Here is a 20,045-nt window from a genome sequence, read left to right as displayed (position 1 = left end):
CACGTCCCTACGAAAAGGGCCACACTGCTCCCTCCGGCCATTGCCAAACCGGCTTCACCTTCTCTGTGCCACGCCCCTTTTGGTCCCATTGGCTGTCATGGTTGGGCAAAGACCTTTTCCATTGGCTGCTCTAGAGGTCACTTATCTTTCATCTTTAGCTCCAAGCAATGTCAAGTGCCATCACAAAAAAAAAAAAATACCTCTGCCGTATGTGGCGAAAAAAGGTTGATTTTGGTCCCATCTGACCATAATACCTGACCATAATCCCAAACCTATTTTTGCAAACTCCAGATTCTTTTCTTTGTTGATTATCCTCAACTGAATTCTTTTTTTTAATGTAAACCCTTCCAAAAACACTGTTGGCATAGAGTTGGCATCTGATGGTATATTTGGAGACTTTGTGTCCAGAAGATCCTAGTTTCATAGCTGTCCAACTGCTGTCCTTGGATTTTTGTTGGCCTCCAAAACCATCTGCCTTACCAAGCACAGGGGCAGGATACACTTTGACATTTACCAGCCAGGTTTATCGCTGTTTTTAAATGTAATAATTATTTACCTGATAGTGGAAAGTGTCATTTTTAAATGTGTATTTATTTGCTTGTGACCATCTCCCAGATTGTAAAGATCTACAACCCTTTGTCTTCATCTTCTGACACCTCTGTCCTGTTCCCCATGCTGTGAACCTGTGGAATTTACATTGGTGTTACATCACTTTTATACCCCTGTGAAACTGGAAATCAACCCAACCAAGTTCCACAATAGAGTTTCTTAAGTCTGAGATGAACTTGAAACATGTCTCATTTTAATGCAGAGGTTTTTTGTTGGGTTTTAGTGAATATAATTATTAGGGGATTGAAAATTGCAATATATCTTTCTAGGAAAGTTGGCCCCATCAAAGCACCTTTTATAACACATTTTACTCTCAACAGTTCTATCAATATATAATTATGCAATTATCCATTTTATTGAGCATACAATACAGTTAATTGGCTGCGTTGTTTATTTTATGCTGCTCGTCTATATCAAGGGTGTGAGTGGTTTTTGAGGACACTATATTTCTATATTAATGGCACTAATATAGCACTGCGGTACTTTAATCTAGTGGCAGGCAGCTCAGTTTCTAGTTATTACTTGTTTTGGATAAACTGTTAACAAGGAGAGGAGTGTGGTCTTTTGGCTGGGCAACTAGACCTGTAGCCAGAAAGATGCAGATTCAAGTCTAGTAAGGAAAGATGCCATTTTACACACACAAAAAAAAGAATTGCTTTGGTAAAACTACTAACTGTAAGTGCCTTATGTCGTTGTATAAAGCAGATAATGAAAAATACTTTATTTTGATGGCATAGAGTGCAGATTTGACTGCACTGTGTGATGGCTAAATTAATTGGAGGATGCATTTTTTTTATTTTATCTATATTTTAATCAGTAAAACGCATATAAAGAAAGTGCGAATGCAATCACGCACCAGTGTTTCCATCAGTTTCCCTATCTGTTTTTTCCGTCCATAAAATGGAAAAATGTACATCTACGCGGGCTCCCATCGCGAGGAGAAAAACGGCCCGCGCTGAATGTCATTTCACCGCGGAGCTGATTTAAAAACCGTCCACGGCCCCGCTCACACCAGCAGACACCCGCGCGCGCAGCCGGTGCGGACGGACGCGCTTTAAAATGCACATACATTTCCATACATTGGCAATCCCTAAAATGAGCTCAAGCCCTTTTTTTCACGAGCCAAAAACGTCTGAAGAACGACAAGATAAATGGCCGTGTTCTCATCCCCGGATCCTGATGGAAATATGCCCGTCTCTATTATTTTTTATCTAAATTATATCATAAAGAGGGTGAATCTCATCTCACTATTTCTATTCAAAAGTCCTTTACTGTAAGTGTCAGATGGATGATCAAAATAGAAACATTGTTTAAAATAATTTCATCTAAAAATATTGGAGCAATTTTCTTTTTTTCTTTTTGTGAGAGTCAATGTTTTATACGGAATGGACAGTTAATTTGGGGATTGGTTTGGTTTGGTTTGGTTTTGATTTAGGCCCAGTTTCTGTATGACATGAACGTGGTTGCTTATTGGAATTTGAGTCATATATTTAAGAATGACATATTGTTAAAACAAAGAAAGAAAACCTTCTTAAATTACACAGACTTTAAAGGATTGAACATAGAGCCAGTTTGAACAATTGCATTGAACAGAGAAGCTTACTGTACCACAGTTTGAAAATATTTATCCCAAGAAAATAATAACTAAAGACTTTAAACTGCGCTCAAAGTGAAGGAAACCAGACAGACACCCCCTACAAAGTCATGTAATGTTCAACTTACCAAAACATTTGATTTTATGAACTACAACTTTGCTATTCATAGGCGTCTTACTACAGACCACTGGGAGATGTATTTCTGAGGCAAAATATAGGGTTGTGCAGGCCGGGAAGCAGATGGATTTAACTAGGGGGTTGAGTACCTACACTGGCGGAGATACATGGAAACGCAAAGCAAATGCAAATGCATCAGCTGAAAAGTGCCACCACACATCACGGAGGGTGACAGCAATGCTACTAATACATCATCAGTCTGTGTATTTTACAGCACAGTGCTTCATAGCCATGCAAAAAAAAAACTGTAACATTCCAAGAGGGAACATGCTGTAAACCCCAAATTTAGACCACGCACCGCAGAATTCTGTTCAAACCCCTATGACTGTTTTCCTCTGTGCTTAGTCACTGATTTTGCAGTGATCTCGGCACTGACTGTGTCCAAGCACGGAGGCTCGATGCGTTGGGTTTCTGCAGCGGTTCAGGAAGCCAGGTGAGAAGCGGGAGACGGGACACTGCGCAGAATGTTTGTGTGACAGTGACACATTTAAGGAGGTTAAATACATCCTCCTCCCGTTCCCTCCATCCCTTCCCCGGCACCGCGAAAACCGCAGGGCCTTCCAGACAGCTCGGAAATCTCCTCCATCTGGAGAAGTAATAATTCAGCGGATTGAACTCGATAGGCTCGACAGGCTGCAGGCCAGCCAGAAACAACTGTCTCTCATGTCACGCTGTTTGCAAAAAAAAAAAAAAAAAAGTCAGCAGAGGAAGGGAGGTTAGGAGACCACGCCCCCCCCTTTGCAGCAGATGCTGGCTTTCATTTCCTGCCAGGATCCTGCGTTTGGCCGGGCCTTTCGTATGACACAGACGGTAGCTAACTCTGGAGAGAATTCCATACCCCCTGCTTAGCCGCTGGACCCACGGAGCTCAACCGTTCCGGGGGGAAGAATCCCAAAACCTCAGCGTTCCGAGTCAGTGTTCTAGAACTCCTCTGCTTTCAGTCACCAGTAGCGATTGTGACATCAGCATCAGAATGTTCAGTTAAGATCATTCTAATCTCATACTTGTGACCTCACACTTCAAAGGCGTCAAACCTCTCTGGCTGATATTTTCGATGCTGCTTTATAGAGATTTATTTTTGTGTCCATGTTTGCTTTTGCCCATCTGCTGGGTGCTCCAGTTACTCCGTAAACTACGGGGATGACACTGCATACATGGGACTCATTTTCTAAATGCGTCCACTCTGTCACTGACCATGGTTTCAGACATCTGATGTGATTCAGGGTCATAGCCTGACACCAGGGAAGTGTGTTCAAGGGCTTATATTTCATGGTTTACATAGCTAGCTGCTACTGCAAGTCTTATTATACATCCTGTGTTGTATTTGTGAATGGTGCCTTCATAGAGTACATTAAATAGTGTCCTTATTCTTATTAGGCAATCTGGTAACTGTTGCGTTTGCATCATCATGGTTGTTTTTAGTATTGCTGCGCAGATACGTTTCCCTAGTAGGGACAGTGAAGTAATGGGCTGAACTGAGTGGCAGTGTGGCCCATGAAATGGGCAGCATGGCACCACATCACTAACGACCACCCGTCCACTGTGGGCTTCCCCACTGGAGAATCTTCCGGCCGGCCCTACTCTGCAGTATCTTCGTGGGTTGGGATTGTTTTAGTGGGGGTGGGTTTTGGGTGGGTAGGGGGGGGCGGGAGTTTTGGGTGGATGGGTGAAGTTTTTGGTGGGTGGGTGGATCGGGGGGGGTTTGGGTGGGTGGTGGATCGGGGAGGCTGGGTAAAGACCAGGAACTACAGGCCTCTCGTCCCGTGGACTCTGCAGGACATCAAAGGGGGAGCGTCGTTTCCAGCGACACCCCCAAACCACATTCGCTGTTCGTCCTCGTCCTTTGTCTCCGCCCCCCCCCCCCCACCACCCCCCGCCCACCACCCCCCGCCCCAGGCCTTTCATACCTCCGCCTCCGGCGTCCTGATCGCGGTCGCTCCTAATCCGGGGTCCCTGGCATGCGTTTGGCCTTTCGACCCGGCCCGACCCCCGCCGTACGCCTCCGCCGGGGGACGAGAAAACGTTCCCCGCTCCCCGTCCCTCTCCCCTCTCTCCCCCGGAGCCCCTCCGCGTCCCCCTGCCCTCCTCCGCCCCGGGTTAAAGAGCACGGAGACCCCGCTCAGGGAGCCCCGCGCTAGCATTAGCGCTGTTAGCGGCGCAGAGGCTCCGCCGCGATTAGGCTGTCAAGTCTCGTTAAGTTTTTTTATAAAAAATTCTCAGTTTCTCTCCCCGACCCCTAACCTGTGAAGTGCCTGCCTCTTCTGTTGATCCCAAAAAACCGCCCCCCCCCCCGCCCCCCTCCATTTTGGCTCAGAAACACGGCGTGCCCCCCCCTGAACACTGAGCACTAATGAATTTGGGCCACTGCCCTCAGCAAAGCTCCAGCTTTAATCCCGTGGACACTGCAGACAATGCTGGAAGTCCTACAGGTTTTTCAACCTCACAGAACTTTTTCTACGTTGGTGAGCTCAATTTCAGAGCCGACGTAACAAATTGAGAAAGTACTGTAAGTGCAATGATTATACATTGCAAATGAAATTAGTCCTTTGACACGATTTGCATAACCCATTTTCTCTCTCCTTCATATTCACCTAATTTGTGTGTGTGTCTGTGTGTGTGAGTGTGTGTGTGTGTGTGTGTGAGAGAGAGAGAGAGAGAGAGAGAGAGAGAGAGAGAGAGAGAGAGAGAGCAGTTAGAGAAAGAACAGTTAAAGTTACTGTTTGTCAGCCTGGATAAGAGCTCTTATTGTGAGATCGTATCCTAATGTAATTTAAGAAAGATGCAACTTTGCTGCAGCCGGCCTGTGTCTCCAGTCAAGCACAGCATCATGAATATCACAACACGGTCTCCGTTGATCTCCAGGTCCTGTCAATATCTACACGATACCTTCAACCGGGAGCCAGTTACAGACAGACAGATTCTCCAGCCCCTTGTTAGAGTCAGCATACCATCATCTCAATGCAGGGCCACCTTTTCAGTTCAACACCAATTTTACTCAGGTCAACCAGCAATCAATTTCTCTTCTTCTTGGTCATATTCTTATTCATTAAATGAGTATATGCCATCTGGACACTAAAAAAAACATTCAGAAGCTGTTAACATTTTAAAATATGTACAAAATAGTCCACTATAATATGTTGGTGCAATATATGTAATATGTTCTATAGAGCATAAACTATACATAAAATGACGTTCGTGAAAATAATCATTTCTACGGCACTCTATTTTAAAAATGAGGATTTGAGGATTTGTGACATTCTAGGAGTTTTCTTTGAGAATTTCTCCACATTCAAGCCGAGAGACTTTGCAGTAGTACATTTTACATTTACATTTACATTTTAGTCATTTGGCAGACGCTTTTAATCCAAAGTGATTTACAAGTGCATAGGTTCTACCATAAATCAGAGCATCACATCCAGCAAAATACACAGGAAATGCCGTTCTAAACATAGTTGTCATCAGAATTTTTTTTTTTTTAATTCTTTTTTTGGGGGGGGAGGTTAGACAAGGATAGGGATATCAGAAAGGAGGGGCAGGGGAAATCAGGAGGGAGGACTAAGGTAGTAATATCATTTATCTCTGGATCACATGTTGTAAATTTAGTTTTTGTTTGTGTGTTGTATATCTTTTATCTCTGGATTACATATTGTATGTTTTGTTTTTGTTTGTGTGTTGTATATCTTTTATCTCTGGATTACATATTGCATGTTTTATTTTGTATGTGTGTGTGTTGTATATCTTTTATCTCTGGATTACATATTGTATGTTTTGTTTTTGTTTGTGTGTTGTATATCTTTTATCTCTGGATTACATATTATATGTTTTGTTTTTGTGTGTGTGTGTGTGTTGTATATCTTTTATCTCTGGATTACATATTGTATGTTTTGTTTTTGTTTGTGTGTTGTATATATTTTATCTCTGGATTATATATTGTATGTTTTGTTTTTGTTTGTGTGAATAAGCTTGGCATACTCCAGTGCCTATCTGGCCTTAATGACAGATCCAAGATCAGTTTCCTGTCATCTAGTCTTACCAAGCCCTTTTGTGTTAACATTTGGGTCTGATTCAGGTTCAGTGGCAGTACAAAGTAAGTGCATGTGTACATGCCCTGGGTACGGGCTAAGGGGGCAGGGGGGGGAAATTGGGTTAAGTCATGCAAATAGCACTCATTTAAATGCCCTCCCATTATTACAATCATTGAGATATAAATCACAAACAACATAAATCCTGGATCCTCTGGTGAAACCTCATCCTGGATCAACCTGAGCCTGTGTCCCACCAAAAAGGGTCCAAATAATTATTGAATGCAAGCAAAGTAAATTATAGTATCTACCAAGCAGAGCATGTATATAATGCAATACATTATGTTTGATTTTCAGAATGAGTATAGTGTATGTATGTGTGTGCGTATGCCTGCAAGTGTGTGTCCATGTTTGTGTGTGTGTGTGCGCGCCTGTGCCTATGTTTGTGTGTGTCTATATTTGTGTGTGTGCGTGTCTATATGCGTGTGTGTGTATATGTGTGTTAGTGTGTCCGTGTGTGTGTGTCCGTGTGTGTGTGTATATATGTGTGTTAGTGTGTCCGTGTGTATGTGTGTGTGTGTGTGTGTGTATATATGTGTGTTAGTATGTCCGTGTGTGTGTGTGTGTGTATATATGTGTGTTAGTGTGTCCGTGTGTGTGTGTCCGTGTGTGTGTGTATATATGTGTGTTAGTGTGTCCGTGTGTATGTGTGTGTGTGTGTGTGTATATATGTGTGTTAGTATGTCCGTGTGTGTGTGTGTGTGTGTGTATATGTGTGTTAGTGTGTCCGTGTGTGTGTGTGTGTGTGTGTATGTGTGTCCGTGTGTCCGTGTGTGTGTGTGTGTGTGTGTTGTAAGGGTTTAAAACATATTGGAACGGGGGGAAATGTAGCGCACATGCACCCCCCATGCTGAGACCCTGACAGCTGAGACTGATGTTCTTATTACCAGCACAGCTGAAGGGAGAGGCCTCATTCACGGGATGAAGGTGTTGCAAATATTGCTGCATCTTATCTAATCATATCTCTGTGAAAAATGAAAGGACGTCCCGTATTATTTGAAGTTTTTTTTTTTTTTTTTTTTAAGGAAATTAGTTTCCCCCGTTCAAAGAAGACACAAAAAGGCATGCTAATGTCTCAGAGCTGCCAGTTATCTGCCCGACAAGAAACACTCAAACAGGAAAACATACAGACAATTTTTAGTCTCATCAATGTATGCTGTGTGTATCTTGTCTTGGGTAATGAACTTAGGTATGATGGTTTTACTGCTTTTGTAAAGGGATTGCATTAATGAATACATAATCAATCCTCAACTTGGACTCATATATATATATATATATTTTTATATTCTGAAACCTTGCACAGCTGTTTTCTCCATTTGTAATTTTGAGGAACATTTATCCATCAACGTTTGGCGCAAGGTAAAAATTTTGATTGTACGTGTCTATATCCCTCAAAGACCTGGATTTATATCTTTTCATTCCCAAAATTGGATGGAAAGTCACTTTATTTGTTAAGTTAATTTAAGGACAAACCGTTTGAATCCGGCCCAAAGCCCCGCCGTTGAAATATCTGCGACATAAACGTCACGAGACGACTCGGCCAGAGAAGTCCTGCATGAATCAGTGTGTGTATTTTTTATTTTTTTTTACAGTTTGCCAGCGCTTGAAAACAGAGGCGAGCGGCCCTTTAATGCGAGCTGGGGATGACATCATCCCCGGCCCCAGCGTGACCCAGGACTCGGAGGGGTCAGGGCAGACAATGAAAGGTGACTGTGTGTGACGCTCCGCCTGTCCTCCTCCTCCCCACCGCTCTCTCTTTCATAATTAAGCCCGGGTTCACCGTGACCTTTCAGTCTTTTTTTTTTTTTTTCAGATATCTATCAAACCGGCTATCCTCAGCTCACATCTGAGTACAATTATTCCATCTGCTGACCTTCAGGCCGGCCTAACAAGGCCAGCGGTCCGGCTTCTTTTGGTGCGCGGAGGAAAAAGGGGAAAGAGAAAAAAAATCCAATGAAATAAAATATGAAGGAATCGATAATGTTTGATCTTGTAGAATACGGCACTGCTTGAAATACATGGTTTCAGAAGCTGGTAAAAGAAGAAGGGATGTAACCAGATATGATCTGTTTATGTAGGGACGATTATTATTAGTATTATTATTAGTAGTAGTAGTAGTAGTAGTAGCGGTATTAGTATTAGTATTAGTATTAGTATTAGTATTAGTATTATCTTTTAATTGATTGTGGTAGTTGCTATCATTGCATCTCCTACAATGGTGTCACATATAATAGATTGTTAGGTCTTTATATTCAGTAGCTCCCAGGTTTTTATAGTTGAAAATCGATTGTGTGTTAAGCTTACAGCAGCCTTAGCGCTGTAAAATCCTGCTTAAATACTCTCTTACTCCATATTAATACTTCTGAGAGGAACTGGTACAGAGGTGAATCTGACACTGCTTGCCAGGAATTTGAGCTTTAAGGACATATGTTAATCCGAGCCATTAATCATTACAAGCAGGGGCACCTAAAGGGGTAGTCCCTCCATAACCCTCAAAATTAATTTCACATATTGGTTGGAACGTATTGCTAAAGATTCACATTTTCTGAAGATATGGTAAAACATATTTATGGGCTGCACAAATCATACAGCATTTGATTGTGACAGCATCATATCAGCCCTTGTGTGTGCGTGTGTGCATGTGCATGTGTGTGTGCGTGTGCGTGTGTGTGTCTCCGCGTCGGTTACGCTGCAGAGACTGAACTATAAAATGGAGGTTTTGCCGAGCGAGTCGGTGTGCACAGATTGCAGTGCGGTGCAGAATTACAGGATACATTTTGTCGTTCTGGCGTCCATTTTAAGTGTCTGCAGAGTTGGGGAGCTCTCCAGGCTTCCCTTACAGTCATTTTAAGGTGACAGTCGGAATGGCGGTCCGACCGCTGCTCCCCGGATCGCGGCGTTCCGTGCTGCTCTGCCGTCCGGAATGATAAACGGATATGTATATTGAATATTCCCTGTCTCCACGCAATGCAGTCATTACTCATCCTGTTCCTCTACAATATTATTATTCCACCCTGAAAAGGAAAATGCGTTTTGTGCACGCACATGGAAACACACGCAGGCACAGAGACACACAGACACGCACACACACACATACACACACATGCACACGCAAAAACACACATAATGTACACTCACAGGTACACACACACACACACAAAAACACACATACTGTACACTCACAGTTACACACACACACACACACACACAAACACACATACTGTGCACTCACAGTTACACATACACACACAAAAACACACATGCTGCACACACACATGTACACATACACACACAAATAAACACATATACTGTACATTCACAGGCACGCACACGAGCACACAGCATATACATGCACACACACACAAATACACACACAACACATACATACACAGAAATCCAATCACATACAGAAACACGCATACACACGCACACACGCACACACACGCACACACACATACACACATATATGTGAACATACTTACTGTATGTTCACAGTCACTCGCATATGCGCACACAACACACACATACACAGACACACAAGCTCATGCACATACACACAAGCACACACACATACACAGACACACATACACACACATACACAGACACACAAGCATACACACATACACAGACACACAAGCACACACACCTACACAGACACAGACACAGAAGCACACACACATACACAGACACACATACACACACATACACAGACACACAAGCACACACATCTACACAGACACAGAAGCACACACACATACACAGACACACATACACACACATACACAGACACACAAGCACACACACATACACAGACACACATACACACACATACACAGACACACAAGCACACACACCTACACAGACACACAAGCACACACACATACACAGACACACAAGCACACACACATACACAGACACACATACACACACCTACACAGACACACAAGCACACACACATACACAGACACACAAGCACACACACATACACAGACACACATACACACACATACACAGACACACATACACACACATACACAGACACACAAGCGCACACACATACACATACACACACATACACAGACACACAAGCAGACACACAGACACATATTCACTGTGGTGATGGTGATACGCTGCACATTATGGGAAATGGCCCATGACATTTTCTCATTAGAATTTGGTTTATTGGTGCTGAGATGTATGTCATATACTGTGTTCCTATTGGCCGTTTTGTAATCAAAGCAGGATCAATTCTGGAAATGGCTGCATAAAACCAAATACCTTTCTAAAGGTTTGCTTTATGCTCTGAAAGCAAAGAAGGTATTTTATGTTATGTAAAAAAAAAAAAAACATTTGATTCAGCAATGTTCAATTATAAAATGGTTCAAAAAAAATGTAGGCAGCTTTAATGGACATAAATACGATTATGAATTGGTTTACAAATGAGTCTCAGCTATAAAACGGGGCACGGTCCTCAAAGTAAGATTTATAGCACTGAGACTTGAAAAATAGGCCAAATTAATTTTCTAATATTAGAAAATCCCCACATCTCTGCCACAGTAAAACACAGATAATGACTGCCGGGTGCAGTATGCACATATTTACTCCGTGTCAAGTCTCATTTTCTCCACCTCGCAATATATTCAAATCATTATTTGTTTGAGTTCCATTTACACTGCAATTTCATTTTGTTTTCAGACCACAGCCTTGAAATATTGTTTGAAAATCCCTTTTAGAGAGCAGAGGCTGGAGAAAATGACATCTCCGCTGCGCACTGGCCATCAAATCACCTGAGCAACAGGCCTCACCCTCCTCTCGTTCCGTGTGGTCTCCGTTTTCCTGCTCCGAAGGTCTGGTTACCACAGCAACCGCTCCCAGTGCCCAAACTGCGCTGAGCTGTCTGCCGTTTCAAGTCTGGAGGGGGGTCAGGACTTGGCTTGAAGACATAAAGAACCGGCGATGACAAGGCACACATCCAATACCAACCCCTACTGCGACACCTATGGCAGCCGAGGATCTTTTGAAGTGTAGCTTTTAGGAAAAATCAAAGTGTCTGCCTGTTATTTATTTTTTATTTTTACTTTTTCTGACTGCCTCTTCTTTAAAATTCAGACAGGTACCCGTGATGTAAAATTAAGAATAATTCTGTATATTTTTTTCCATTTTAATATTGCACACTTTGTCCTTCGTTAGTTAGAGGTTGACTCCCTCCTGGACACACACACACACACACACACACACACAAACACACAGAGTAGTTGCCGTAATTCTTTTTTTTTTTTTCTTCTTCTTTTTTTTTTTACCGACAGTTGTGTTTGAAATGACTGGTACTCTGAATTTCAGCCGCCGGTCCTGGCTTCCCTCTAGCTGTGGACTTTATTCTTAAAGGTCAGCGTTTTTGTCCTCCGTAAGGTCAGCTGTGGCTCTCTTTAACATGCGGCTGAGAGGACGGACTTGGAGTGCTTTTGAGAATTTTTGAGCGATGTACCACGGTCCCTGCTGTTCGTGAACAGTGATGTTAAAATGCCATCGACACAAGGAATTTCCGCTAGTTCAACTATACCTGCGGGTTGATTCATGTCAATTAATCACAGAGTAACTGGATGTCGTGTTTTCAACACGGCCTATAACTTCAGCTTATCTATTCACACAGCAGCGATGAGGGATGAACTGTTGAGCTTTCAGTTGTTCGAACCTCTCCACCAAATTCACTTTTTCTGTAAACATTTTTAATTGCAATTGTATTTTGGTCAAACAAAATGCTAAGCATCCGCACGTCTTCAGGCTGATTATAATAACAATAATGCATTTGTATTTGTATTCTGAATTTCTGACCACATTACAGTTTGAAACAGTTTTTGCTGTTGTACCATACACTCTCAGAAATAAAGGCATGAACAGTGAAAAGTACAAATGAGTGACACTGTGGCGGTACCCCATAGGTACAAAAAGATTGACCTCTAGCCAGCAATATATAATTCATTTGTTCTTTTTTTGCTTGTAAAATTTTCACCCGAAGATTACATTACTGTACTTTCCTACATTTGGGAAATTTGATCCTTGAAGAAGAAGAATGTACCTCCACTGTGACTGTATTTCAGAGCGTGTGTGTGTGGATGTCACAGAGTGTGTGTGTGGATGTTACAGAGAGTGTGTGTGGATGTTACTGAGTGTGTGTGAGGATGTTACAGAGAGTGTGTGTGGATGTTACAGAGAGTGTGTGTGGATGTCACAGAGAGTGTGTGTGGATGTTACAGAGAGTGTGTATGGATGTTACAGAGAGTGTGTGTGGATGTCACAGAGAGTGTGTGTGGATGTTACAGAGAGTGTGTGTGTGTGTGTGTGTGGATGTTACAGAGAGTGTGTGTGGATGTTACAGAGAGTGTGTGTGTGTGTGTGGATGTTACTGAGAGTGTGTGTGGATGTCACAGAGAGTGTGTGTGGATGTTACAGAGAGTGTGTGTGGATGTTACTGAGAGTGTGTGTGGATGTCACAGAGAGTGTGTGTGGATGTTACAGAGAGTGTGTGTGGATGTTACAGAGAGTGTGTGTGGATGTCACAGAGAGTGTGTGTGGATGTTACAGAGAGTGTGCGTGGATGTTACAGAGAGTGTGTGTGGATGTTACAGAGAGTGTGTGTGGATGTTACTGAGAGTGTGTGTGGATGTCAGAGAGAGTGTGTGTGGATGTTACAGAGAGTGTGTGTGGATGTTACAGAGAGTGTGCGTGGATGTTACTGAGAGTGTGTGTGGATGTTACAGAGAGTGTGTGTGGATGTTACTGAAAGTGTGTGTGGATGTTACAGAGAGTGTGTGTGGATGTTACTGAGAGTGTGTGTGGATGTTACAGAGAGTGTGTGTGGATGTTACAGAGAGTGTGTGTGTGTGTGTGTGGATGTCACAGAGAGTGTGTGTGGATATGATTGAGAGTGTGTGTGGATGTTACAGAGTGTGTGTGTGGATGTTACTGAGAGTGTGTGTGTGGATGTTACAGAGTGTGTGTGTGGATGTTACTGAGAGTGTGTGTGTGTGTGGATCTTACTGAGAGTGTGTGTGGATGTTACTGAGAGTGTGTGTGTGGATGTTACTGAGAGTGTGTGTGTGGATCTTACTGAAACGGCCTCCTCTGGCTGTGGTAGCAGTGGAACATCTGGATCTGCGATCAGTGCTGGCAGCTCTGCGGGACAGGAAACACCTGACAGGTGAGGACGTTTGCTCTGGAAACAGCGTTAATCCATCTGCTGGGGGAACCTGCTCCTCAGGTGTCACATTAACGTCAACACAAACGCTAAAGCTTATTGCTCTGGAGCCGCCATCTTCCAAAATGAACAAATTAAAATAGATTTTATTTTTGTGCTGACATGAGACACAAATGCACAAGCACAGGCACACACATACACACACTCACGCACACACACACACATATGGGATTGTGCTTTGTAGCACTTTAAAGATAAAATATTTTCTTTTTGCGGGTGAAAGGTTCACGGATACGATACAAATACGCATAAATCTTTGGAAATTGTCTCAATAAAAATTTGTACGATTTTTTTTGGGGGATGGGAATACTGTATTTCTTGTGCAAGAGCAACCAAAAAACTTGGCAAAAGCAGTTACTGGGTGACATAATAACAGTAGTGAAATTTGCTCCAAAGCAGCATTGAGTATCAGCATCTACAGGGCTGAAGGAATGGGGACAGAAGTAAACGTGTATATGTGGCATAAATGTCCCAGGCAGGGTCAAAGGTTGCCTCCGGGTCACGTGATCTGAGAACTCTGCTGGAGTACCAGGCGGAGAGGTGTTCAGAAGTGTCACCTCATCCCACCAGCGCGTTCCTTTGATGCGGGCGTTCTTCCTCCGTAGCAGCTCCCGGACACCCTCGCTGTTCCACAACCCCCGCGCCCTCTCACCCCTCGGTCGCCCGCAGCACGGAAACGTCACCCTCGCTAAATGCCGCTCTTTGTCGGGCGGAGTCGCAGTTAGCATCGCAGGGGCGCGCCGAACGCGCAGAAGGCGTCCTCCGACCGCGTACACGCGGACGGGGGCTTCTCTCCCGTTTCGGCGCGAAAGCGACAAGCTTTCTAACGAGCTTTCCGACGAAATACACGGCCGTTAAGGCTCGTGGGAATGAGATATCGAGCGGCTTTAATTAGGCAGAAGGCTTTTTGTTTTTATTGCCCTCTTCTGCTATCAATCCCGGAGAGGAGCGAGCATCGCGGCTCGACCGCAGAACATTCCTCATCTGTTTCCAGTAGACCCCAGACTTTCATCTGGAAGCGTTTCTCACAATTACCGATTGTCAGCGTGCGGAAAGCAGGGGACGTTTCTGTTGTGTTCCTTTGTTTCTGAGTGCAGTCATGCCATTGATATTTCAGCTACTGCAGCGATCATTAACAGTCTCCAGGCACTCAAGATGCTCAGATAAGCTTGATGGGCTTTTTCCTTTGGTCTTATGTTTGATTTTTTCCCTCTTTTATTTATTTATTTACTTTTTCACAACCCGTGTGGGTGGGGGGGGGGGGGGGGGGGTGGGTTGAGGGGGTCATGTGCGGTCTTTTATGTCGAACACTCAGACACGTGTCTCTCCTTGTAATACAAAGTGAACAGTGAGCCTTTCTTCTGCACAAATGAGCCTTTAAGCACAAAGGGGCGACGCGGAAATCTGCATCTCTCGCCCGCCCCGGTTCTCATCCATTAGAGACACAAAGCCATTTGCATGGCCGCATGCAGATCAGCCCCCCCCAACCCCCCCCCCGCAGCCGGGGTAATTAGATCGCCGTCCGCGCCGGGGCTAAAGCGCCGCTCCGATTAGGCGATCCATAGCCTCCCGAAGGCTGGCGAAAAAAACCCGGCCGGCATTAATTCATCCCGCATCGTTAAGCGTCATCTCGTTTGCCCGGCGGTCCTGCGGCGGCGCGTTCCTTAAGCGATCTCGTGCATGTGCAAGAGGGAAAAAAAGAGAGGAAAAAAAAGAAAAGAAAATCTTTACACGAAATCAATGCGGCATTGATTCCTCCCCGACTTCCCCGGGCTCGAGAGGGCTGGCGGGCGCTGAGATTCCGCAGAGCGCGCCAACGTTCCGCGGGCAGGAGGCGGAAAAACCGGGAGCGCCCGGCGACGGAACGCCGAACGGTCCCGGGAACCAGGAGCTCCGGCCGGAGAAAAAAAGCCCCCACGGAGGGTCCCGGGAAGGAGCGGGAGGAGTCCCCCCCCCTACGCAGGGTCCGGGCTTTTTCCCGTCCGAGGAACGACCGGGGAAAAGCGGGACGTCGGCGCAGGGCGGGGAGGGGAAAAGGAGCGTCGGGAAGCACCGGGATTACAGCGCGGCGTTCCCTGTGCCGGCCCGCGGACGGTCCCGGCTGTCCGTGCCCCGGCCCCGTTCCCTCTCCTCGCGGGGCCGACGGGCAGCGATGCCATGGCGACCGGAGTGTGCCAGCGAGACCAGCCCGACTCGCCGAGGACCCGAAGTAAGGACGGCGATCTGGGGACGTTATGAATATGTGTGGGGCGAGAGAGGAGTCAAATGAACGAGAGAGAGAGAAAGAGAGAGCGGGGGGGTAGGGGGGGGGGGGAAGAGAGAGCCATGGTAGGCAGATGGCATATCTGGCTTAGTGCCAAATCCGCAGAGATGGATGTCGCTAAACAGTCGGTACCCCTGTGATTCTGCGACTTGTTGCTGCGCGGTGGGACTGGTGAGACAGGGGCGGGGAGGAGGGGGGGGGGGGGAGGGACGTTGGCACGGGGCACCCCCCTCGGACCCGACACCCGCGCCTCAGCCGATCTGGAACCGGCCCGACTCCGACGCCGACACCCCCCGAAAACAGGGGGCTGCCTGGTGCCAGCTGGGGGGAGGCAAACAATGGCCGTTCCCCCCCTCCTCCTCCCCCCCCCCTATCGCCTGATCAACACCGCCAGCAAACAGCACACTCAGGGCTGCAGTTATGCACCGCATGTAAATATATGCAGAGTAGACGGAACCCCTCCCCCGCCCCACCCCTCACATTGCGTCTATCTAAAATGGAGGGTTCTTGGTAGCTGCCAGTCTCTAAGAAGGATTTATGGAAGTATCACGGTGCGGCTAAAACAGAAAGCGGGGTACGGGGACCTGCAGCGAGGAGTGTTCCTGCCACCCATCCCAAAGAAAAGTGTCTGCCTCTGGTTCTTCTTGTTGTTGTTGTTGTTGTTGTTGCTGTTGCCTCATCAGAGGGGAATCAAAGGAGATTCTTTGCTCGGGAATGGACTTGCACCTTTTTTTTTAGGGATGACAATCTGACAGGCTTTGAGGGCACCGAGGGGGGAGGGGCAACACTGGATACCAACGGCAACGGCCGAAGAACAATCCGGGGGTACAATTTAAGCGTGACAATTTCGAGGGGGTTCATTTACAGGAACGAACGGCCAATGAGGTCGAGCTTTTCCCGCATATTAATTACCGCAATTTGAAGCCCGCGGTCGTTAGGCTGCGCCCGGGCGGATACGGAGAGCACGTCGCTCGGAGACCCTGCTTCCTTTCTCAATTAGCGCCTGTTTTTTTTTTCATCAACCAGTGTGGAATTTGGGGGATAAAGAGGTACGTGGGATATACAATCGATGGTTAATAAAGCCTCCTCCGGGGTCTGTGTGCGAGGAGGTTTTTTTTTCACAGGAGGAGATCACTGTAGGTGACCGACTCTGAGCCTCGTAGAGCGTTATTACAGTGGGGGAAAGTCACACAGCTTTCCTTGTTTGCTAAAAGAAAATGTACATAGAGTCAGTCCACTGTACTGCTTCCATTGTGTACCTCCAACAAAGGAAGAAAAGGTAGGTTTTCAAAAAAAGGCAACTGCCTCATCCCTCCCTGTACGGTTGGAAGCCTTTTGTGCGTCTAACGTGGCTTTACATATCTTTTCCATGCCGGGTATGTGCAGGGAATTTCGATGTGTCCTTTTCCTGAGGATGAAATTGTAATTGTATTCCTCTATTAACCTTCACTGCATAGATGCAGTGAACTCCTTTTTTTTAAAAGAGTATTTTTAATTTCAGCTTTCTGACGACAGGAACTAACTGAATGTTGTCGGAGATTAAATGTGCTCTACACACTGTTCTTTCAATGTATTCACTGTGCCTAATGAGGTATCTCCTACAAATAAAATAATGATAAACATACATCTGATCTTTTTACTCCCTTATATGAACTAATGTCAGATGAGTAAAATAATACTGTGTGCAGCGCATCCGTGTGTACAAAATATAGCAATGTACATTAGAGAGTGACAGAGACAGATAAAGAGAGAGAGAGAGAGAGACAGAGAGAGAGAGACAGAGAGAGAGAGAGAGGGGGGGGGAGGCAGAGAGAGACAGAGACACACAGAGAGACTGCAAAAGATTATCTATTATTTACTTTAACAAATATACTTAGGCTACAGTAGGAATCCAAACCACAAAGAATTGCTCACCTCAACTAATATCATATTACAGTCATGAACCACATGCACAATGCACAATTAAAAAACAATAATAATAATAATAATAATAATAATAATAATCAGTAGTGTACTAACAATGCAAACTGAGGGAGGCAGTTGGTTGGGCACACGTTATTATATATATATTTATTGATTGATTTTTAATTGTTTCGGAGGAGAGCTCGGAGAGAGAGCGTCCTATAGGGCTGGTATTCAGCGAGACACGCACTCCATCTTACAACCTTGAGCCAACATTACAGGAGATTCCACACCGACGGCAGAAATTCCGTCTCCATGGTGACAGCCCAAGTCTCTCAGTCATTTTTCTCAGACGGCGTATCGTGGAGCGGTGGTGTCAGCGCGGCCGCGAGTGCGGAAATCACGTGTGCGCCGCAGACGCGCGTCCCCCGACACTCCTCCCCGCGTGCTACTGATCCGTCTTGCAGCTCTGAAAGCTCGACTGGATTCGGGCAGATGTGATGTGCTATATTTAAAGAGACCACATGTTTTTATCGGCTACTGGCCCTGTTTTTAAACCTGGTACTTTATCTAAACATTATTTTTTAATAATAAAACAAACTTAATGAAATAAGTCACTACACATGAGGAAATATATAGCAATATTTTTGTTGATACACAAAAAAGCCACTGTTTGGAAAACAATGGTTTTGTTTCTGTATTAAATGTATTTTCATTTGTATGAAATATATTTGTATTTGTATTTGCATTACCAAATGTACAATGTCCTGTACAAGGAGAAGAGAACAGGTTACTGAAATCCACCCATGGAAACCAGTATAATTTCACAAAACATAATGGAAAATTAAAAAATGGGAGGTATGGAGAGCTACTTTACTTTACACGATTGCTCTGTAAAAATAACGTATTTGAAAAAAAGGGAGATGATATTCTGAAATTGAACCGAGTGCAAAGTAATTATCGCTAAAACATGCAACTGGCCTTATGAACTAATCCGTATCCAGCCTTGAGGAAAAACGAGTTCTTTTCATCTTCCAGTCAGAAATGCATTATATCACATATCTTTAATGCTATTAATAGACTCCGGGACTACCTTGCCTAATCTGTCGCGAGCTCACCAGTCATGATCCTGTTTGCCGTCTGTCTCAGCATATTGATTTCCTGGCTGTCCTATTGGCTCCTAACATAATTATGGCAGCTCTTTTAGCACAGCTGTTACGCCGTGGCATCCGGAAAGCTTACGGCCAGCCCATTTACCCGGGCTGGGGATTGGCTAGGCAAAAGGTCATTGAATATAATGGATCCCGGTCTCTATTGTAATGATGAAGGAATTAACGACCTCGGCGCTGACATTTTCAGATATCGCCCCCCAAAAAAAGAATACATGAATACCAGAATAATGAATCCTTCTGAATGATTTATAAATCTCATTAAAACAATGTGATAGCATCCAGATAAGGGCTCAAATATATTTGAATAATAATTTAATAAAACTATTATTATCATTGTCATTAATAATTCAGTTCTTTTTCTCTTCTTTTTTTTCTTTTTTTTTACATAGAGCCAGTTGAATAACTCTCTTGGCTTTTAAGCAATGACACCAAGACTAGATTTTATTAGATTCATTATTTTGATGAATGAAAGCAATATAATTAAAACATTAAATGTGTTGAGATATAGTAACTCTTCATTATTATTTTTTTAAATGAAGGTTAAGGACAAACCACTTCCATCAATAATAGAAAAGTATATATTAACCGGCATAACTGATGAGTGATATTTCTGCACAGAATTACTTAGCAATATAATAAGCTGATTATTGTTAAATGTTCAGTTATCCTTATGACATCCTCTCAGTCATGTTTCAGAGAGTGCTATTCTTAGAATAACTTTATAAACATTTGGTTTCTAATATTTTGAGTCTAACATACATATGTATGTGCATAATACTGATGATAATTATGACAAAAACATTTCACCCAATTATGAAAACATACATTATCATGAACTGTGAAATAGGTGTCTTACACGATTGCGACATCATTGCATCAGAGATTGCACGACATTAGCATTTGTGTTTCTTTCTTTTTTTTTCTTTCTGGTTTTTATTTGTCGTTGCTGTTGCTGTTGCTGCCCAGACCTGTCGTAAAATCTTTAGAATT

This window comes from Conger conger, chromosome 9 (assembly GCF_963514075.1).
Source record: "Conger conger chromosome 9, fConCon1.1, whole genome shotgun sequence".
In the NCBI taxonomy this organism is placed as follows: Eukaryota; Metazoa; Chordata; class Actinopteri; order Anguilliformes; family Congridae; genus Conger; species Conger conger.
The sequence above is the reverse complement of the archived record's forward strand: the minus strand, read 5'-3'. Positions refer to the sequence as shown.